Genomic DNA, 10,242 nt, shown 5'->3' with positions numbered 1-10,242 from the left:
ATCTGAGAGTTGCTTATCTGGAAACTCGAATATATAGTGGAGATAGCTGCTAAACATGTAAATCCTTATTCAATTGGAACAATTTCAGATTTCTTTCCTTCAACCTGTTTTGTTTCTGGCCCAGTTTCTTTCTGTTTTATGAGACAACACAAGAATGTCTAAGTTTCTGTCATTGAAATAATCCTGCACTGAATTCATAGGCAGGGTACCTTTGAAAGAAACCATGTCATTGGAGAGACATTACAGAAAACGAACAGGTAGTCCCCTCCTCTTTGCTAATAAATTGGTGGTGTTCTGTAAATATATATTGTTTTAATACAGGTTTAGTCATTGCATATTTAGGTACAATAGTTTTAGAAGGGAATTCAGATAAAGTGATAAAAAGGTCAATGAAATCTTTACTTGAATAAATAGTATACTGGAGAAATGTTCGGCATGGACGAGTTGATCAAAGGGTCTGTTTCTGTTCTGTACATCTCTATGACTCAAACAGGGGCCCAGATTTTCTGATGGAGCCCAGATCAGGATTACCTGCCAGAAATGTGGAGTTTTTTTGTAACATTTTGGGAAATCATGCATTTGCATGGTATGGAAGAATTAAACTAGTTGAGTGTATTTGCAATTATGTAGCTCCCTATGATGCTTGTGGAATATTTCACATTGTTTCCTCAGTTTGTCTTCTTAATTCCAGTCTCTATTCAGCAAGAAATGATCTGCATGCTTGAAAAATATGGCCAAATTTCATCTGACACTGATGAGCATCTAATTAATTGCATTTAAATAAAATTCATTTTGGAAAAATTCAAGTAGATATCAAGGGGTGTTAGTACCACTTCATTGATCCTAATGTGCTTTGGTTAAATTGGGTAAATTAAGTCAAACATGTTTTCTAAGTTACAAACGGCTTGAACTATAAAATGACTGAACACTGAAAAATAAATCACAAAAGATCAGTAAATTTAAAAAAATACTCTAATGGAAAAATTACATCCTGAGCCAGTGTACAGCAATATACCACACTAGCAATCTTCTGAATTCCATACTGCACTGCTGATCTTAATTCCCTTGCCATGGTAGGTGCTGAGGCTATTCGTTCACAATGTTAATTGTTTAAATCTGGATTGCTGCTGGACAGTTAGTAATAAAAGGTTGCCCTGTGAAATCATTTTAATGGTTTCCCCAAAGGAAAGATTTTGTTACTAAATTGAGAAATTTGACAGTCTCCACATGGAAAGAGGGCAAATACCAGTGAAACAGTCTGCAAAGTCCTGATGCATTTTGTATAAAGCAATAAACTCTCATGCCTTTTCTGGGGATTTTATAATCTTCAAGCTATTATCCTTTTTTCTGTCACCATGTACACTGCTACATCTGACAACATCGTATATCTAATATGAAAGATACCAGAGAGCTCAGCAGTTACTTATTACAACGTCCACTTGCATCAGTGGTCCCATTTCTCATGAAGCTAAAATAATGACCGTGGTTTGACAGAGATTTTGCCCTGCACTTGCCTCAAAGGAGTATGTAAAAGCCTCATTTTCTTCATCAATTTGGGGAGGGAAAAGAAACTGCAGCAGTATTCTCGATCTTGGCTCTTTTCAGATACATTAGAAAACGGAGTCATTTTGTTCTGCATTTTGACATGAAAGACGCTTCAGCAGAATTTGTACCAGTTTGGTGACTATCGATTAAAAAAAAAACTATAATGCTTCCAATACTATATTTCAGCTGCAAAACATACAAATAGATTGCTCCAAAAAGAGAGATTTTACAGAAATGCAAATAAAAAAATTAAGTGAAAGCGTAACATGATGGTCCACCTGGCATCTATTGCCAGCCTCTCTGATCTTTTTAATATTTCTAAAATTGTTACGTAAAAATTTGATTCATTGGTAAAGATCTAAAACATACACAGCATGCAAAAATTATTCGTAGTGCTTTTCTTCCTACCATTCACAAAAATGTTATGTTACCCATGCCAGTAATGTGCAAACATGAGTTGCAATAACACATTTCTTAAATTTATGAAAATCAGAATTACCCATCTCTACATTCTCAATTAGCCATATATGACTTGAGACTGAAATATTTTACAGCTGCTTTGACATTCGCAAAAATGGTTCCATTTCACTGTAAATGGTTACATCTCAACATAAAACTTAGCTTTTAGGGTTTTTCCAAGACAACCAACATTCAAATTTGTGTTTTTCCTTTCTTAAATGTTTTGGTAAGTTCTGCCCCCTAGTGTATACTTTGGAGAAAGTGAGGACTGCAGATGCTGGAGATCAGAGCTGAAAAATGTGTTGCTGGAAAAGCGCAGGTCAGACAGCATCCAAGGAGCAGGGGAATCGACGTTTCGGGCATAAGCCCTTCTTCAGGAATGAGGAAGGTGTGCCAAGCAGGCTAAGATAAAAGGTAGGGAGGAGAGACTTGGGGGAGGAGCGTTGGGAATGCGAGAGGTGGAAGGAGGTTAAGGTGAGGGTGATAGGCCGGAGAGGGGGTGGGGGCGGAGAGGTCAGCAAGAAGATTGCAGGTCAAGAAGGCGATACTGAGTCCAAGGGTTGGGACTGAGATAAGGTGGGGGGAGGGGAAATGAGAAAGCTGGAGAAATCTGCATTCATCCCTTGTGGTTGGAGGGTTCCTAGGAAGATGAGGCGCTCTTCCTCCAGGTGTCGTGTTGCCATGGTCTGGCGATGGAGGAGGCCAAGGACCTGCATGTCCTTGGCGGAGTGGGAGGGGGAGTTAAAGTGTTCAGTCACAGGGCAGTTGGGTTGGTTGGTGCGGGTGTCCCAGAGGTGTTCTCTGAAACGTTCCGTATGTAGGCGGCCTGTCTCCCCAATGTAGAGGAGGCCACATCAGGTGCAGCGGATGCAGTAAATGATGTGTGTGGAGGTGTGAATTTGTGACGGATATGGGGCCTTGGAGGGAAGTGAGGGGGGAGGTGTGGGCGCAAGTTTTGCATTTCTTGCGGTTGCAGGGGAAGGTGCCGGGAGTGGAGGTTGGGTTGGTGGGGGGTGTGGACCTGACGAGGGAGTCGCGGAGGGAGTGGTCTTTCCGGTACGCTGATAAGGGAGGGGAGGGAAATATATCCTTGGTGGTGGGGTCTGTTTGGAGGTGGCGGAAATGATGAAGGAGGATTTAGTGTATACTTTGGCCATGTTACAGAACATTATATAAAGCCTTAAGGCAGAATTTTATTCCTAACAAGCTAGAGTTTTTCCAGCAAACATACTCTTATGTCTCAAAAGCAAATATTATTTCGAATTACTTCTCAATTTAAAAAAAAATTCACTTAGAAATCCTAAAATGTTTCAAGAAGATTGGGCTATTATCCAAGTTTCAGTTGCCCTTCTCTCTGTTTGAAACATGTTTTGACAAGTTGATACCTCTTCTTGTTACAATAAGTATTAATAATGATTTTTCCAACAATAATAGCATCAGGCAATCTATGTCTTGAAAGTAAATTAAATTCTGTTGATGGGATGCTAAGTATATAGAAGGTTGGGATGATAATATAAAAGTCATGGCTAGCAAGTTTGCAGATGTCATCAAAATTGATGGTGTTGTGGACAGTAAAGAAGGTTATCTAAGAGTACAGTGTGATCTTGATCAACTGAGCTAGTGGGCTGAGGAATAGCAGATAGAGTTTAATTCAGATAAATGTGAAGTGTTGCATTTTGGGTGGACAAACTAGTGCAGGACTTACACAGTTAATGGTAGAGTCCTGGGGAGTGTTATCAAACAGAGAGACGTAGGGATGCAGGTACACTTCTCCTTGAAAGTGGCATCACAGGTAGACAGGGGGTGAAGGTGGCATTTGGCATGCTTGCCTTCATCAGTCAAAGAATTGAGTACATTGGTAAGGCCTCATTTACAGGACTGCTTATAATTCTGGTCACCCTGCTATGGGAAGGATGTTATTAAACTGGAAAGTGTGCAAAAATGAATTACAAACATGTTATAGCATCACAGAGATGTACTGCACAGAAACAGACCCTTCGGTCCAAGCCGACCAGATATCTCAACCCAAACTAGCCCAACCTGCCAGCACTCAGCCCATATCCCTCCAAACCCTTCCTATTCATATACCCATCCAGATGGCTTTTTAAATGTTGCAATTATATTAGCCTCCACCAATTCCTCTGGCAGCTCATTCCATACAATTACCACCCTCTACATGGAAATGTTGTCCCTTAAATCTCTTTAAATCTTTCCCCACCCACCGTAAACCTATGCCCTCTAGTTGTGGACTCCCCCACCCAAGGGAAGAGACTTGTCTATTTACCGTATCCATAAACCTCATCATTTTATAAACCTCTATAAGGTCACTTCTCAGCCTCCGACGCTCCAGGGAAAACAGCCCCAGCCTATTCAGCCTCTCCCTATAGCTCAAATCCTCCAACCCTGGCAACATTCTTATAAATCTTTTCTGAACCCTTTCAAGTTTCACAACATCTTTCAGATAGGAAGGAGACCAGAATTGCACGCAATATTCCAACAGTGGCCTAACCAATGTCCTGTACAGCCGCAACATGACCTCCCAACTCCTGTACTCAATACTCTGACCAATAAAGGAAAGCATACCAAACGCCTTCTTCACTATCCTTACCGAGACTGGAAGGTTTGAATTATAAGGAGAAGCTAGACCATTTTCCCCTGGAGCATAGGAGGCTGAGTGGTGACCTTGTAGAGGTTTATAAAATTGTGAAGGACATAGATGAGGTCAAGGTTTTTACCCCAGGATATAGGAATCCAAAACTAGAGGGCATGGGTTTAAGGTATGAAAGGAATGATTTAAAAGGGACCTTGGGGCAACATTTTCAGACAGAGACTGGTTCTCCCTGCCGTGATGTATATATGGAGTGAACTGCCAGACAGGGGCGGCACGGTGGCACAGTGGTTAGCACTGCTGCCTCACAGCGCCAGAGACCCGGGTTCAATTCCCGACTCAGGCGACTGACTGTGTGGAGTTTGCACATTCTCCCCGTGTCTGCGTGGGTTTCCTCCGGGTGCTCCGGTTTCCTCCCACAGTCACAAAGATGTGCGGGTCAGGTGAATTGGCCATGCTAAATTGCCCGTAGTGTTAGGTTAAAGGGGTAAATGTAGGGGTATGGGTGGGTTGCGCTTCGGCGGGTCGGTGTGGACTTGTTGGGCCGAAGGGCCTGTTTCCACACTGTAAGTAATCTAATCTAATCTAATCTAATCTAAAAGTGATAGAAGTGCAACATTTAAAAGACATTTGGACAAGACGTGGATAAAAAAAATTCAGAGGGACATGGGCCAAATGCAGACAAATGACATTAGTTCAGTTCAGGAAACCTTGTCAACATGGATAAGTGGGGCTGAAGGGTCTATTTCTGTGCTACGTACCTCCATGACTTAATAATTGAATTGGAGAGTTAATAAAATTGGCAGAGGAACAAAGCTGTTCAACCCCATAATGGTCATTGATGATAACACAAAATCTGTTAACTTCAAGAAATGATAATGCGAGCTATTCATGGTTAAAAATACAAGGTATGGATACCAATCATATAGGTTGACCTTTTTGTGTACATCCAAGCCAAATATAGAACTCCCTGGCTAATAAGAAGGGCCTGTGACATGCTGCTTGACCTCTGCTAATCATACTGACTTGTTGTAAAGTTGTTTCCAGCAAGATATTGCCGTTTTTGGAACAGTGTGACCACATTACTGAGTCATGACCTGCTCAGTGCTGACAACAAATATACGTAAGCACAGAGGCAACTGAACGTACTGTGGAAATCATGAACTGAAACGTTTAGATAGATAAGAACTAATGGCATCAATCAGCTTTCTTTCTAAGTTCAGAAATAAAACATAATCATCAATAACATTAAGAGGTTTGAAGATTTAAAAATATAATTGCAAATGCACAAAGTGAAGTGTAGCAAGATCACCACCTACCAGTAGACTGTACTGTCAGAAAGAATCGTTGAATACGTGCAACATCAGCAAAGTTGTATTGTTCATCTTCTGGCAATACAACATAAAGACTGTTTTACACTGAAGCTGTGAGCAAATATAGAAGGCTAATCGCCACCTCTCAAACCTCTTCTGAGGAAAAGCCCAACATTTGCAGGTATAAGCAAGGTGATATTAGGATGTCATTGTATCATTATACTAGTACAATTGAGCACTGATGCACTATATTCACAATATCTCAAAAATTTTACTTCAGTTTATATTGTTTGAAAACTTATGCCTGTAGTGCATAATATGACTCTTCATCTGATGTGGGCTGTTTAAGTTGGCATTGCACGGACAATACAGGGTAATGGTTTAACTCAGGAGGTTTGGGAAGCAATGTAGCATTGTTCCATTTGAAACATATTAAAATAAAAAGCAATGTCACGATAGACCCAGAACACTATAGACTTTCTCATTCATGAGTGAGAGACACAACTCGTGGGGAGCTTAATGTGAGGATCATAATGTCTCAGATAAGGGGCAAGGTTGAGAAGGCAGGACCCTTCAGAGTGACCTCAGCTGGTGTTGGCATCTTAATGTAATTAAACAAGATATCACACTAAAATAACCATGAGTCTAGGTCCAAAGGTGTGTAGTAAGGAAGTTCCAAGATGAATATTAAAGTATTGAGACAGATGGACAGAGACAAACCAAAGGTAAGGTGTGAAATGTAATTATTAAGACAGCATAGCCAAGCAAATTGCATCAGAGAATTGGGACAGATCGATAGCAATATCTCAAGCAATTATATGGAGTGGTACTTAAACAACAAGTCAAGTGCAAGTGGGACCTGAGAATTGCAGAGATCAAAAGGAATGGCTAGTATTGGAGAAGATGGGACAATGAGAGGGCAATGAGTTGTAACATGAGATTTGAATACAAATGACTAACAGACTGCCCCCCACCCCCCCAAAAAAATCAAATATTAAATAAATGCATTTGACTTGGCATTTTGGTATCTGAAAAATAAAATGGGCACCATTAAAACATTTTACACTACTGTCAATAATACATCAAGGTCAGGAACAATTGAAGTTAACCTTTACCCAGAACTAATTCGGAGGTTTGATGGCAAACATGTTATAGTAATGGGTTATACCCCTTCATCTGATGTAAGATGTCAGTCAGCACTGACTGACTCAAATAAGACTAATGTAAGTTAAGTTTTTAATGTTCAATGCACTTCTCACTTTCCTCATTGTTCCAGATTTAAAAGGCATCTGGATGGGCATATAAATAGGAAGTGTTTAGAGGAATAGGGGCCAAATGCTGGTAATTGGGACTAGGTCAGATTGGGATGTCTGGTCACTACAGACAAGTTGGACGGTCTGTTTCGATGCTGTATGAATCTACTTTAATCTGTAAAATAATTGAATTGATTTAGATGTTATCTGATGAGTGCATAATGAAACTGCAAAGTGTTGTGTTCCCTCTCGAGAAGAAAACTTTGAAGAGTTCCCAGTGACCAACTCAAAGGATCACATGCAACATCCCCTCTAATTTTACTTGCCTCTGTATGCACTTCTGGCAGCAGCTACTGGACGTGGAAGCTATGCATCAGCACAATGACTGTCATGTGTGGAGCTCTCATTGCACTGCTTAGAGAGTTTGAGATCTTCACTCCCTTATGTGAGCAGAGTTAGCTGCAGCTGTGGGAGACACCTCTACTCAAGGATACTTGTCAGCCTGGCTGTGTGACAAAAAAAAAAATCCAAGGGTGCCATAGGAAAACCTTCAGTGCATCGATTGCTGAGGAATTGCTGCTAAGGAGTGAGTTTAAATAGCTCAAAACTAGATAAAAGTATCATTTCTAAAGAAGATGTAAATATTCGGATTTCAGTAAGGAGCATTGATCAAACTAAAATCGAGAGGATCAAAGTAAACTAGATAAATAAAGTAAGTGGAAGGAAAATAAATGAAAGTGAAGTAAAGTTGGTTAATAGTACTTTAAAATAAGTTTTTACTTATTCCAAAAGGAACAAACAGTCCTTAAAGTTATGGGATGGCAGGTCAGCTGGTTGACATGGAGTATTCATCTGTAGTATTTGCTATGTCATGGACATATCCATGTCCCAGACAAACACATATGCAGGAAGTGTCACTGGTTGCATAAGTTACAGCATCGGGTATCAGAGTTTCAGCAGTGGCTGGTGTCTCTGTTACGCATCCATGAGACAGAGGACTATTTGGAACTAGAGGGCATAGACTTAGGATGAGAGGGGAAAGATTTGAAAGGGACCTTTGGGGCAACGTTTTCACACAAAGGGTGGAGTGCACATGGAATAAGGTGCCAGAAGAAATGGTGGAGGCTGGTACAATTACAACATTTAAAAGGCATCTGGATGGCGATATGAATAGGAAGGCTTTACAGGGATTTGGGCCAAGTGCTGGCAAATGGGACTAGATTAGTTTAGGATATCTGGTCGGCATGGATGAGTTGGACCAAAGGATGTTTCCACGCTGTATATCTCTATGATTATGTCCAAGGAGGTTGTGACACCACAGGTTAGAAGCATTCAGGCAACAAGGAAATGGTGACCACAAGGCAAGAACAAGGCATGGAGTGCAGAAGACACAATTTTACTTGCTAATCACATTCCAATTGGGAAATGGGTGAGTGATATGGTTCCTCAGAAGAGTAAAGACAGAGCCAAATCAGTAGCACCACATATCTCAGCTGTATAGGGTAGGAAGCAGATGAATGGAAGGGCAATAGTGATAGGCATTTCTGTGGCAGTAAACATGTCTCCAGGATGATCTGTGGCCTCTCTGATGCCAGGGCCAAGAATGTCATGAAATGATGCAGGATATCCTTCTATAAAGGAGATCAACCAGAAGTTATGTCCCATTTATTAATGGCATCAGTACGAAGAGGCGTCAGGTCTGGAAGGCAGATTTCAGGCAGTTAGGAAGGAAATTAAGAAGCAGGGTCTCAAGAACAGCATTCTCAGGATCACTCCCAATGCCATGTGCTGGTAAGCATGACAACAGCAGATTGGTTGCTTGAACATGTGGCTGAAGAACTGTTTCAGGAAGGAGGAGACCAGATTTAAGGAATTGGGACCGGGCTTGAGGGTAGGTGGGACCAGTACAATCTGAATGGGTCACATATTAAGTGGGACTGGGACTGATACCTTTGCAGGGAGATTTACTAGTGGTATTGGGGCGTGTTTAAACTAGCTGAATGGCAACCTAAATTAAAAACAAGTTGGTAACAGGAAGTAGAAATGATGGTGGGAACACTAGAAGACAGGAGAACAAAGCCAAGCAAAGAGTATGATTCAAATGAAAAGATGTCAAAAAAACAAAGTTAAAGGCACCATACCTGAATAGGTGTAGCACTTGTAACAAGGTAGAGAATGTAAAGGCATAAATGGAGGTAAGTGGGTATGATTTAATTGCCATTACTGAATCAGGGCTGCATGGCAAATAGAACATTGAAGGATATTCAACTTTTAAGAAGTACAGACACTGAACAGGAGATGAAATTGTGTTGATAGTAGTGGATGCAATCAGTACATTTGTAAGAGAGGATCTCAGATTGGAAGATCCATGTGTGGAATATGTTTGGGTGGAGCTAAGAAATTGAAGGGGTAGCAAACATTGGTTGGAGTTATTGATAGATCATTAAATAGTACTGATAGTGTGGGGCATGCTATTAATGTGCAGATGGAGAAGCATTAGCATGGACAACATAGCAATCACAGGTGGCTTCAACCTGAAAATAGACTGAGCAAACCAAATGAGCAATAAAGCTATGGAGGACGAGTTTTCAGAATGTGTTAAGGATAGCATTTTAGAACAGCATGTTGAAGACCCAGCAAGAGTCAGAGATGTACAGCATGGAAACAGACCCTTCGGTCCAACTTGTCCATGCCGACCAGATATCCCAACCCAATCTAGCCCCACCTGCCAGCACCTGGCCCATATCCCTCCAAACCCTTCCTATTCATATACCCATTCAAATGCCTTTTGAATGTTGCAATTGTACCAGCCTTCACTACTTCCTCTGGCAGCTCATTCCATACACGTACCACCCTCTGCGTGAAAAAATTGATCCTTCAGTCTCTTTTATATCTTTCCCCTCTCACCCTAAACCTATGCCCTCGAGTTCTGGACTCCCCGACCCCAGGGAAAAGACTTTGTGTCTTCATCCGATCCATGCCCCTCATAATTTTGTAAATCTCTCAAAGGTCACCCCTCAGCCTCCGACGCTCCAGGGAAGCCGCCTCAGCCTGTTCAGCCTCT

The sequence above is a fragment of the Chiloscyllium plagiosum genome, unplaced genomic scaffold (genome assembly GCF_037043375.1).
Source record: "Chiloscyllium plagiosum isolate Xiang-an unplaced genomic scaffold, Cpla_swu_hap1 HiC_scaffold_9, whole genome shotgun sequence".
In the NCBI taxonomy this organism is placed as follows: Eukaryota; Metazoa; Chordata; class Chondrichthyes; order Orectolobiformes; family Hemiscylliidae; genus Chiloscyllium; species Chiloscyllium plagiosum.
The sequence above is the reverse complement of the archived record's forward strand: the minus strand, read 5'-3'. Positions refer to the sequence as shown.